Raw genomic sequence first — 12,995 nt, 5'->3', positions numbered from 1 at the left:
GCTAGCGCGGGCCGGCCTGGCTCGACTGGGCCTTAGGCCCAGTCGGGCGCGGGGAAGATATTTTTTTAAATAATTTTGCCGACAGAAAATAAATCCTAGAAAATAAAATAAAAACCTAAAAATGCCAAGACAAATTTTCACCGTCTAAATAAAATATTTAGAACGAGATGAACATTTTCTTGGCCCCTAAAATGGAATTTTAAAAACGTGCATATTTTTCTAATGCAAATAAAATCCAAATAAACTCAAATAAAATGAAACAAATGATTTTAATCATTTTCCCTCCAATATTTCAATTGTTTTGGAGAATTCATATTTTCTCCTCTCATTTATTTTTATAAGAAATATTTTTCGGAGAGAAAAATAATTAAAATCAAAAATCCTCGTTTTACTATTTGATAGAAATCAAATATGAAAACCGAGAAATCCCCAACTCTCTCTGAGGGTCCTTGAGTTGCTTAGGATTTTCAAGGATTGCGGAGCGAAATGCAATAAAATATGATATGCATGGATGATCTATGTATAACATTCCAAATTGAAAATTTGGGATGTTACATGTGAACTAAGTTATGTACTATGGATGTGTAGTTGTGAACTAAGTTGGAACTATGTTGTTGCTTTAAGTTGTGACCTAAGTTGAACTCTAGTATGTTGTGTAAGAATCTATTAGTTATGTTGCATCAAGCTATCCTTTATTATTTGAGTTGCTTGTCATAGTTGGTTGATATGTTAGATGATTTAAGTTGTTGTCATAGTTGCTGTCATAGTGGTTACTCTACTCATTTAGGGTTCGTCGATGTCGAGAACCCTCTAAGCCATTGTGGTTAGTCATTTAGGGTCCATCGACATCGAGAACCCCCTAAACCATAGTGGTTAGTCATTTAGGCTCCGTCGACATCGAGAACCCCCTAAACCATAGTGGTTAGTCATTTAGGGTCCGTCGACATCGAGAACCCCATAAACCATAGTGGTTAGTCATTTAGGACCCGTCGACATCGAGAACCCCCTAAACCATAGTGGTTAGTCATTTAGGCTCCGTCGATGTCGAGAACCACTAAACCATAGCGGTTACTCATTTAGGCTCCGTCGACGTCGAGAATCCCTAAACCATAGTGGTTAGTCATTTAGGCTCCGTCGACGTCGAGAACCCCTAAACCATAATAATCATCAAACCTTAACATTGCCAATAACACTAATCATCAAATCTCATCATCAAACATTGACAAGGCCAACCAAACTAATCATCAAATCTCATCATCAAAGCTTAACATTGCCAACAAAATTATCTCATGTAAGATAGTTGATAACAATTCAGTACACTCAAACATAATCATCCAACTAGTTTGACTTGTTGGTTCAGTATAGTCAAACCTAAGCATCCAACCATGGTTCATGACACAAAACATTGATCAGTACATTGTTTTGAGAAACAACAACTCATGACACTCATTTGTAACCACTGGCAGAAAACCAAGTCATCCAACCAGTGTGACTTCTTGGTTCAGAAGATGTAGAAGGAGTTGCATATCTTGGGGCAGTGAATGGCCTTGCACCACTAGTTGATGGCTGTGACCTTGCACCAGATCTTGCATCAGACCTTGCACCAGATCTTGCAGGTGGAGGATGTGATCTTGCAGGTGGAGGCTGCTGCTGTGATCTTGCAGGTGGGGGCTATGATCTTGCAGGTGTAGGTTGTTGCTGTGATCTTGCAGGTGTCTTGCAAAAAGAAGTGAGGTTGGTATTAGTAGTCAACATAAAAATATTAAGAAATGCACTAGTCAACTAATACAAAAGCAGTGAGATTGGTATTACCACATGCTTGTTTTTCCTCATAGCCAAATCTGGTCTCAAGTGTTTCAAGCAGTTGGTGTATCTATGGCCTTGGAGACCACAGTTAGAGCATGTTGTTGTGGCCATTCTACTGTTGTCCTTTGGCTTTGGCACTTCAAACTTGCCCTTGATCCTCTTCTCTTTCTTTCTTCCTCTCCTAACATGAAATTCTGGTGGCTCTATGTCTGGTCCAGGTGTCCTTATCCAGTCATGTTCACCAGGAACAGGAAAGATCATAGGTTCATATGCTGCCAGATAAAATGGTTTTTTGAAGAATTAACAAACAAAGTCCTCTGGAAACCTTTTGGCCTTGTTAATTGCTGAAATTGCATGGTTGCATGGCATGCTACTCAGGTCCCATTTTCTGCAACCACGTGTATAATTATCCAAGTTCACAGGGTGTGTTTGCTGCCCATTGGTCACTTGCCATAAATTAACACCAGCTTGAATGGGTTTGCAGTATCTGGCCCTCTCCTTTTCCAGCTCTAGCTTCTCAGCATAATGTGGTGTGATCTCCCGGAAAGATGCCTTTCCTCTCTCTCTATTCCTATGCCACCTCACCATTTGCTTGTCCTTAATACCATCAACCATATTCCTAATAGGCTTTTTTCCTAAAATCAAGGATATACTTGTTGAACACCTCAGATAGGTTGTTAACAACCAAATCTGTCTTGCAGTTAGTGTCAAAAGCATGCCTAGCCCATGTTTTCTTAGGAATTCCATTAAGCCAGATCCAAGCATCCTCACACTCATTTCTCAAATCATTCATAGCAATATTAAACTTATGTTCATTGTAAGCATAACTGGCATTATCCATGCATTTCTTTAGATCTTCCCCCCTAAAACCAGCATTCTGGAAATTTGCATACAAGTGTCTATAACAATATCTCTGGTGGCCGTTTGGAAATACTATATTCACTGCATTGAGTAACCCCTGTTGAAATTACACAGAAGACTAAGCTACTGACTACAGATATAGTTGAAGATAGACAACTAACTATGCTACTGAAATCACACAGCAAACTATGTACTTACTGAAGGAAATATGCTCTAGAGGCAATAACAAAGTTATTATTTATTTCCTTATTTCATAATAAATGTTTATTATTCATACTAGAATTGTATTAACAGGAAACATAATACATGTGTGAATACATAGACAAACATAGTGTCACTAGTATGCCTCTACTTGACTAGCTCGTTGAATCAAAGATGGTTAAGTTTCCTAGCCATAGGCATGAGTTGTCATTTGATTAACGGGATCACATCATTAGAGAATGATGTGATTGACTTGACCCATTCCGTTAGCTTAGCACTTGATTATTTAGTATGTTGCTATTGCTTTCTTCATGACTTATACATGTTCCTATGACTATGAGATTATGCAACTCCCGTTTACCAGAGGAACACTTTGTGTGCTACCAAACGTCACAACGTAACTGGGTGATTATAAAGGTGCTCTACAGGTGTCTCCAAAGGTACTTGTTGAGTTGGCGCATTTCGAGATTAGGATTTGTCACTCCGATTGTCGGAGAGGTATCTCTGGGCCCTCTCGGTAATGCACATCACTATAAGCCTTGCAAGCAATGTGACTAATGAGTTAGTTGCGGGATGATGCATTACATAACGAGTAAAGAGACTTGCCGGTAACGAGATTGAACTAGGTATTGAGATACCGACGATCGAATATCGGGCAAGTAACATACCGATGACAAAAGGAACAACGTATGTTGTTATGCGGTTTGACCGATAAAGATCTTCGTAGAATATGTGGGAGCCAATATGAGCATCCAGGTTCCGCTATTGGTTATTGACCGGAGACGTGTCTCGGTCATGTCTACATAGTTCTCGAACCCGTAGGGTACGCATGCTTAACGTTCGGTGACAATTTATATTATGAGTTATGTGTTTTGATGTACCAAAGGTAGTTCGGAGTCCTAGATGAGATCGGGGACATGACGAGGAGTCTCGAAATGGTCGAGACGTAAAGATCGATATATTGGACGACTATATTCGGACATCGGAAAGGTTTCGAGTGATTCGGGTATTTATCGGAGTACCGGAGAGTTACGGAATTCGCCGGGGAGTATATGGGCCTTATTGGGCTTTAGGGGAAAGAGAGAGGAGAGGCTGCGCCCCCCCCCCCAAGGCCTAGTCCGAATTGGACTAGGGGGAGGGGTTGCGCCCCCTCCTTCCTTCTATTCTCTTTTCTCTTTCCTTGACTCCTACTCCTACTACATGGAAGGGGGGAATCCTACTCCGGTGGGAGTAGGACTCCCCAGGGCGCGCCATAGAGAGGGACGACCCCTCCCCTCCTCTCCTCCTTTATATACTGAGGCAAGGGGCACCCCATACACACAAGTTGATCTGTTGATCTCTCCCAGCCGTGTGCGGTGCCCCCCTCCACCATATTCCACCTCGGTAATATCGTAGCGGTGCTTAGGCGAAGCTCTGCGTTGATAGCATCATCGACACCGTCAACACGCCGTCGTGCTGACGGAACTCTCCCGTGAAGCTCTGCTGGATCAGAGTCTGCGGGACGTCATCGAGCTGAACGTGTGCTAAACTCGGAGGTGTCGTACGTTCGGTACTAGGATCGGTCGGATCGTGAAGACGTACGACTACATCAACCGCATTGTGCTAACGCTTCCGCTTTTGGTCTACGAGGGTACGTGGACGACACTCTCCCCTCTCGTTGCTATGCATCACCATGATCTTGCGTGTGCGTAGAATTTATTTTTTGAAATTACTACGTTCCCCAACAGTGGCATCCGAGCCAGGTTTTATGCGTAGATGTTATATGCACGAGTAGAACACAAGTGAGTTGTGGGCGATACAAGTCATACTGCTTACCAGCATGTCATACTTTGGTTCAGGGTATTGTTGGATGAAGCGGCCCGGACCGACATTACACGTACGCTTACGCGAGACAGGTTCTACCGACGTGCTTTGCACACAGGTGGCTGGCGGGTGTCTATTTTTCCAACTTTAGTTGAACCGAGTGTGGCTACATCCGGTCCTTGTGAAGGTTAAAACAACACTAACTTGACGAAATATCATTGTGGTTTTGATGCATAGGTAAGAACAGTTCTTGCTCAGCCCGTAGCAGCCACGTAAAACTTGCAACAACAAAGTAGAGGACGTCTAACTTGTTTTTGCAGGGCATGTTGTGATGTGATATGGTCAAGATGTGATGAGATATAAGTTGTTGTATGAGATGATCATGTTTTGTTAAAGTTATCGGCAACTGGCAGAAGCCTTATGGTTGTCTCTTTATTGCATAAGATGCAAGCACCAAATAATTGCTTTACTTTATTGCTATGCGATAGCAATAGTTGCAAGAGCAATAGTTGGCGAGACGACCATGTGATGACACATTGATATAGATCAAGATGATGGAGATCATGGTGTCATGCCGGTGACGATGAAGATCATGACGATGCTTTGGAGATGGAGATCAAAGGCACAAGATGATGATGGCCATATCATATCACATATTTTGATTGCATGTGATGTTTATCCTTTATACATCTTATTCTGCTTTGATTGATGGTAGCATTATAAGATGATCTCTCACTAAATTTCAAGGTATAAATGTTCTCCCTGAGTATGCACCGTTGCGAAAGTTCTTCGTGCTGAGACACCACGTGACAATCGGGTGTGATAAGCTCTACGTTCAAATACAACGGGTGTAAGATAGTTTTGCACACGCAGAATACTCGGGTTAAACTTGACGAGCCTAGCATATGCAGATATGGCCTTGGAACACTAAGACCGAAAGGTCGAGTGTGAATCATATAGTAGATATGATCAACATAGTGATGTTCACCATTGAAAACTACTCCATCTCACGTGATGATCGGACATGGTTTAGTTGATTTGGATCATGTGATCACTTAGATGATTAGAGGGATGTCTATCTAAGTGGGAGTTCTTAAGTAATATGATTAATTGAACTTTAATTTATCATGAACTTAGTCCTGATAGTATTTTGCAAATTATAATGTAGATCAATAGCTCGCGTTGTTGCTTCCCTATTTTTTTATGTGTTCCTAGAGAAAACTAAGTTGAAAAATGATAGTAGCAATGATGCGGACTGGGTCCGTGATCTGAGGTTTATCCTCATTGCTGCATAGAAGAACTATGTCCTTGACGCACCGCTAGATGACAGACCTATTGCAGGAGCAGTTGCAGACGTTATGAACGTTCGACTAGCTCAATATGATGACTACTTGATAGTTTAGTGCACCATGCTTAACGGCTTAGAATCGGGACTTCAAAGACGTTTTGAACGTCATGGACCATATGAGATGTTCCAGGAGTTGAAGTTAATATTTCAAGCAAATACCCGAGTTGAGAGATATGAAGTCTCCAACAAGTTTTATAGCTAAAATATGGAGGAGAATTGCTCAAGTAGTGAGCATGTAATCAGATTGTCTGGGTACTACAATCGCTTTAATCAAGTGGGAGTTAATCTTCCAGATAAGATAGTGATTGATAGAGTTCTCTAGTCACCATCACCAAGTTAATAGAACTTCGTGATGAACTATAGTATGCAAGGGATGACGAAAACGATTCCCGAGTTTTTCATGATGATGAAATCGATGAAGGTAGAAATCAAGAAAGAGCATCAAGTGTTGATGATTAACAAGACCACTAGTTTCAAGAAAAGGGCAAAGGGAAAGAATGGGAACTTCATGTAGAATGGCAAGCAAGTTGTCACTTTCGTGAAGAAGCCCAAAGCTGGACCAAAGCTTGAAACTGAGTGCTTCTACTGCAAAGGAAATGGTCACTAGAGAGAAAATACCCTGAATATTTGGTGGATAAGTAGGATGGCAAAGTGAACAAGGGTATATTTGATATACAGGTTATTGATGTGTACCTTACTAGTGTTTATAGTAGCCCCTGGGTATTTGATACTTGTTCGGTTGCTAAAAATTAGTAACTCGAAACAGGAGTTATAGAATAAACAGAGAGTAGTTGAGGGTGAAGTGACGATGTGTGTTGGAAGTGGTTCCAAGATTGATATGATCATCATCGCACACTCCCTATACTTTCGGGATTAGTGTTAAACCTAAATAAATGTTATTTGGCGTTTGTGTTGAGCATGAATATGATTTGATCATGTTTATTGCAATACGGTTATTCATTTAAAGTCAGAGAATAATTGTTGTTCTGTTTACATGAATAAAACCTTCGATGGTCATACGCCCAATGAAAATAGTTTGTTGGATCTCGATCGTAGTGATACACATATTCATAATATTGATGCCAAAAGATGCAAAGTTGATAATGACAGTGCAACTTATTTGTGGCACTGCCGTTTGGGTCATATCGGTGTAAAGCGCATGAAGAAGCTCCATTAAGATGGACTTTTGGAATTACTTGGTTATGAATCATTTGATGCTTGCGAACCGTGCCTTTTGGGCAAGATGACTAAAACTCCATTCTCCGGAACAATGGAACGAGCTACTGACTTGATGGAAATAATACATACCGATGTATGCGGTCCAATGAGTGTTGATGCTCGTGGCGGGTATCGTTATTTTCTGACCTTCATAGATGATTTGAGCATATATGAGTATATCTACTTAATGAAGCACAAGTATGAATAATTTGAAAAGTTCAAAGAATTTCAGAGTGAAGTGGAGAATCATCGTAACAAGAAAATAAAGTTTCTACAATCTGATCGTAGAGGAGAATATTTGAGTTATGAGTTTGGCCTTCATTTAAAAACAATGTGGAATAGTTTCACAGCTTACACCACATGGAACACCACAGCGTAATGGTGTGTCCGAACGTCGTAACCACACTTTATTGGATATGATGCGATCTATGATGTAACTTACCGATTTACCACTATTGTTTTGGGGTTATGCATTAGAGACAACTGCATTCACTTTAAATAGGGCACCATCAAAATCCGTTGAGACGACGCCTTATGAACTGTGGTTTGGCAAGACACCAAAGTTGTCATTTCTTAAAGTTTGGGGTTGCGATGCTTATGTGAAAAAGTTTCAACCTGATAAGCTCGAACCCAAATCGGAGAAGTGCGTCTTCATGGAATACCCAAAGGAAACTGTTGGGTACACCTTCTATCACATATCCAAAGGCAAAATATTCGTTGCTAAGATGGATCCTTTCTAGAGAAGGAGTTTCTCTCGAAAGAAGTGAGTGGGAGGAAAATAGAGCTTGATAAGGTAATTGTACCTTCTCCCGAATTGGAAAGTAGTTCATCACGAAAACTAGTTCCAGTGATGCCTACACCGATTAGTGAGGAAGTTAATGATGATGATCATGAAACTTCGGATCAAGTTACTACCGAACCTCGTAGGTCAACCAGAGTAAGATCCGCACCAGAGTGGTACGATAATCTTGTTCTGGAGGTCATATTACTTGACCATACCTACTAACTATGAGGAAGCGATGATAAGCCCAGATTCTACGAAATGGCTTAAGGCTATGAAATCTGAGATATGATCCATGTATGAGAACAAAGTATGGACTTTGGTTTATTTGCCCGATGATAGGCAAGCCATAGAAAATAAATGGATCTTCAAGAGGAAGACGGACGTTGATAGTAGTGATGCTATCTACAAAGCTCGACTTGTCGCAAATAGTTTTTCGACAAGTTCAAGGTGTTGAATACGATGAGATTTTCTCACTCGTATCGATGCTTAAGTCTATCCGAATCATGTTAGCAGTTGCCACATTTTATGAAATCTGGCAAATGGATGTCAAAAACTGCATTCCTTAATGGATTTATTAAAGAAGAGTTGTATATGATGCAACCAGAAGGTTTGTTAATCCTAAAGGTGCTAACAAAGTGTGCAAAATCCAGTGATCCATCTATGGACTGGTGCAAGCATCTCAGAGTTGGAATATATGCTTTGATGAGTTGATCAAAGCATATAGTTTTATACAGACTTGCGGTGAAGCCTGTATTTATAGGAAAGTGAGTGGGAGCACTACGGCCTTTCTGATAATTATATGTGAATGACATATTGTTGATAAAAAATAATGTAGAATTTTCTAGAAAGCATAAAGGAGTGTTTGAAAGGAATTTTTCAAAGAAAGACCTCGGTGCAGCTGCTTACACGTTGAGCATCAAGATCTATAGAGATAGATCAAGACGCTTGATAAGATTTTTCAATGAGTACATACCTTGATAAGATTTTGAAGTAGTTCAAAATGGAACAGTCAAAAAAGGAGTTCTTGCCTGTGTTGCAAGGTGTGAAATTGAGTAAGACTCAAATCCCGACCACGGCAGAAAATAGAAAGAGAATGAAAGTCATTCCCTATGCCTCAGTCATAGGTTCTATAAAGTATGCTATGTTTTGTACCAGACCTATTGTATACCTTTCTTTGAGTTTGGCAAGGGAGTACAATTTTGATCTAGGAGTAGATCACTGGACAGCGGTCAAGAATATCCTTAGTGAGGACTAAGGAATGTTTCTCGATTATGGAGGTGATAAAGAGTTCATCGTAAAGAGTTACGTCGATGCAATCTTTTACACCGATCCAGATGACTCTAAGTATCAATCTGGATACATATTGAAAGTGGGAGCAATTAGCTAGAGTAGCTCCGTGCAGAGCATTGTAGACATAGAATATTTGCAGAATACATACGGCTCTGAATGTGACAGACCCGTTGACTAAACTTCTCTCACGAGCAAAACATGATCATACCTTAGTACTCTTTGGGTGTTAATCATATAGCGATGTGAACTAGATTATTGACTCTACTAAACCCTTTGGGTGTTGGTCACATGACGATGTGAACTATGGGTGTTAATCATATACAGATATGAATATTGGTGTTAAATCACATGATGATGTGAACTAGATTATTGACTCTAGTGCAAGTGGGAGACTGAAGGAAATATGCCCTAGAGGCAATAATAAAGTTATTATTTATTTCCTTATTTCATGATAAATGTTTATTATTCATTCTAGAATTGTATTAATCGGAAACATAATACATGTGTGAATACATAGACAAACATAGTGTCACTAGTATGCCTATACTTGACTAGCTCGTTGAATCAAAGATGGTTAAGTTTCCTAGCCATAAACATGAGTTGTCATTTGATTAACAGGATCACATCATTAGAGAATGATGTGATTGACTTGACCCATTCCGTTAGCTTAGCACTTGATCGTTTAATATGTCGCTATTGCTTTCTTCATGAATTATACATGTTCCTATGACTATGAGATTATGCAACTCCCGTTTACTGGAGGAACACTTTGTGTGCTACCAAACGCCACAACGTAACTGGGTGATTATAAAGGTGCTCTACAGGTGTCTCCGAAGGTACTTGTTGAGTTGGCGTATTTCGAGATTAGGATTTGTCACTCCGATTGTCGGAGAGGTATCTCTGGGCCCTCTCGGTAATGCACATCACTATAAGCCTTGCAAGCAATGTGACTAATGAGTTAGTTGCGGGATGATGCATTACATAACGAGTAAAGAGACTTGCCGGTAACGAGATTGAACTAGGTATTGAGATACCGACGATCGAATATCGGGCAAGTAACATACCGATGACAAAAGGAACAACGTATGTTGTTATGCGGTTTGACCGATAAAAATCTTCGTAGAATATGTGGGAGCCAATATGAGCATCCAGGTTCCGCTATTGGTTATTGACCGGAGACGTGTCTCGGTCATGTCTACATAGTTCTCGAACCCGTAGGGTCCGCACGCTTAACGTTCGGTGACGATTTATATTGTGAGTTATGTGTTTTGATGTACCGAAGGTAGTTCGGAGTCCCGGATGAGATCGGGGACATGACGAGGAGTCTCGAAATGGTCGAGACGTAAAGATTGATATATTGGACGACTATATTAGGACATCGAAAAGGTTCCGAGTGATTCGGGTATTTATCAGAGTACCGGAGAGTTACGGGAATTCGCCGGGGAGTATATGGGCCTTATTGGGCTTTAGGGGAAAGAGAGAGGAGAGGTTGCATGCCTCCCCAAGGCCTAGTCCGAATTGGACTAGGGGGAGGTGCTGCGCCCCCTCCTTCCTTCTCTTCTCTTTTCCCTTTCCTTACTCCTACTCCTACTACATGGAAGGGGGGGAATCCTACTCCCGGTGGGAGGACTCCCCAGGTCGCACCATAGAGAGGGCTGGCCCCTCCCATCCTCTCCCCCTTTATATACTGAGGCAAGGGGCACCCCATAGACACACAAGTTGATCTGTTGATCTCTCCTAGCCGTGTGCGGTGCCCCCCTCCACCATATTCTACCTCGGTAATATCATAGTGGTGCTTAGGCGAAGCCCTGCGTCGGTAGCATCATCGACATCGTCAACACGCTGTCGTGCTGACGGAACTCTCCCGTGAAGCTCTGTTGGATCGGAGTTCGTGGGACATCATCGAGCTGAACGTGTGCTGAACTCAGAGGTGCCGTACATTTGGTACTTGGATCGGTCGGATCGTGAAGACGTACGACTACATCAACCATGTTGTGCTAAAGCTTCCGCTTTCGGTCTACGAGGGTACGTGGACGACACTCTTCCCTCTCGTTGCTATGCATCACCATGATCTTGCTTGTGCGTAGGAATTTTTTTGAAATTACTACGTTCCCCAACACTTACCTTCTGTCTATCTGACATGATAGTATAAGGACCAAATTGGCCAACTTCTCCTCCTAGACATAACTTCAGTTGGTGCAGAAACCAGCACCAATTTGTTGTATCCTCCTAACCAACAATGGAAAATGCAATTGGAAAAATGTTATCATTGCCATCTCTGCCAGTGGCAGCAAGGATCTGTGCACCTGTGGTCAGCTTAATAAAGCATCCATCAACACCTGTTTTGCAAAAAGAAAGAACCAATTAAGTCAGTACATAGCAAATAAACTAAAGCAAAGGTGTAATCATGTACATAGCAATGAAACTAAAGCAAAGGTGTAATCATGTACATAGCAATGAAACTATAGCAAAAATATTATAGTAAATAAAGCAAAGAAACAACTAACTAACCAATGAAAGGTCTGCATCCATTGAGAAATCCCTCCCTTGCTCCATTTAAGCAGAAAAACATTGCATGAAACCTTGGCCCTGGATGTGGTATTTTTTTGTTGCTTTAGGAACTAGAGTTGTAACTACAACCCTACTTCCAGGGTTTGTCTGCATGATGGTTGCTGCATAGTCCCTTAGCCTGGGATACTGCTTCTTGTGCTCTCCTAATACAACTTCCACAACAAGGTTTTTGGCCCTATAGGCCATGTGCTTAGGAACCTCAACACCATACTTCTCATTGCAGGCATCAATCATAGTTTATATGCTAGTGGTTGGATCAGACCTGAACAATGACTCATATGTCTTTGCAAGCCACTTTGCATTAACCCTTGATGACTCTGTAGTGGTTGGGCAAGTGTGCTCCAGGTTCATTTTTTTATAGCAAAAGTCTTTTCACCTTTGGTCACAGCAGCAACAATGTAGAACTAACAATGCTCATTTTGGCAACATGCAATGATCCTTTGCTCAGAGTTTCTATGATATCCGAAATCTCTTGACTATGAAATGTGCAAGCTCAACAGAGCATCTCTGAATTGCTGCTGATTTGTGAAGCACATGTACTTACATAATTGCTGGTGTGGGTGCTCCATTTTTTCATTGAACCATATCCTAGGTTTTCTTTTCTGTGCCCTACTCTTCTTGCTTTTCTTTAGGACAAATTGCAGTGGCCCATGCCCATCATCTTCACTATCCTGCAGCCAACCAATCTTCTTCATCTGATGAAGGAGTGAAATATGGCTTCACCTCCTTTACAACACTAGAATGTGTTCTAGTGGTGGGGCACCTCCTAATTGTCAGCTTTTGCCTATTCTTTGGAGGTTCTACCTGCAACTATTGAGCTACCTCCACATTCACACTCTCCTCCCTCTCTTCATCCCCCCTCTCTTCCTCCTCCATCTCATCCATCTCAAACAGATCCTCAACCTCAGTGTCACGCTCATAATGCAGCTGTTCCTCCTCTTCTGACTCATCATCTGAATATTCATCTTCATCATCTGCTAGTTGTTCCTCATCTGCTTGTCTCTTTCCATCTATTATCTCTGTGTCTTGAGAAATCATGTACTTCTCCATGTAGTTGTCACTGTCATATGCCCCTTCTGAATTATCACTACTGTAATATCCCTCCTCCAACAA

This window comes from Triticum dicoccoides, chromosome 6B (genome assembly GCF_002162155.2).
Source record: "Triticum dicoccoides isolate Atlit2015 ecotype Zavitan chromosome 6B, WEW_v2.0, whole genome shotgun sequence".
NCBI lineage: Eukaryota > Viridiplantae > Streptophyta > Magnoliopsida > Poales > Poaceae > Triticum > Triticum dicoccoides.
This window is presented reverse-complemented; position numbering follows the sequence as displayed.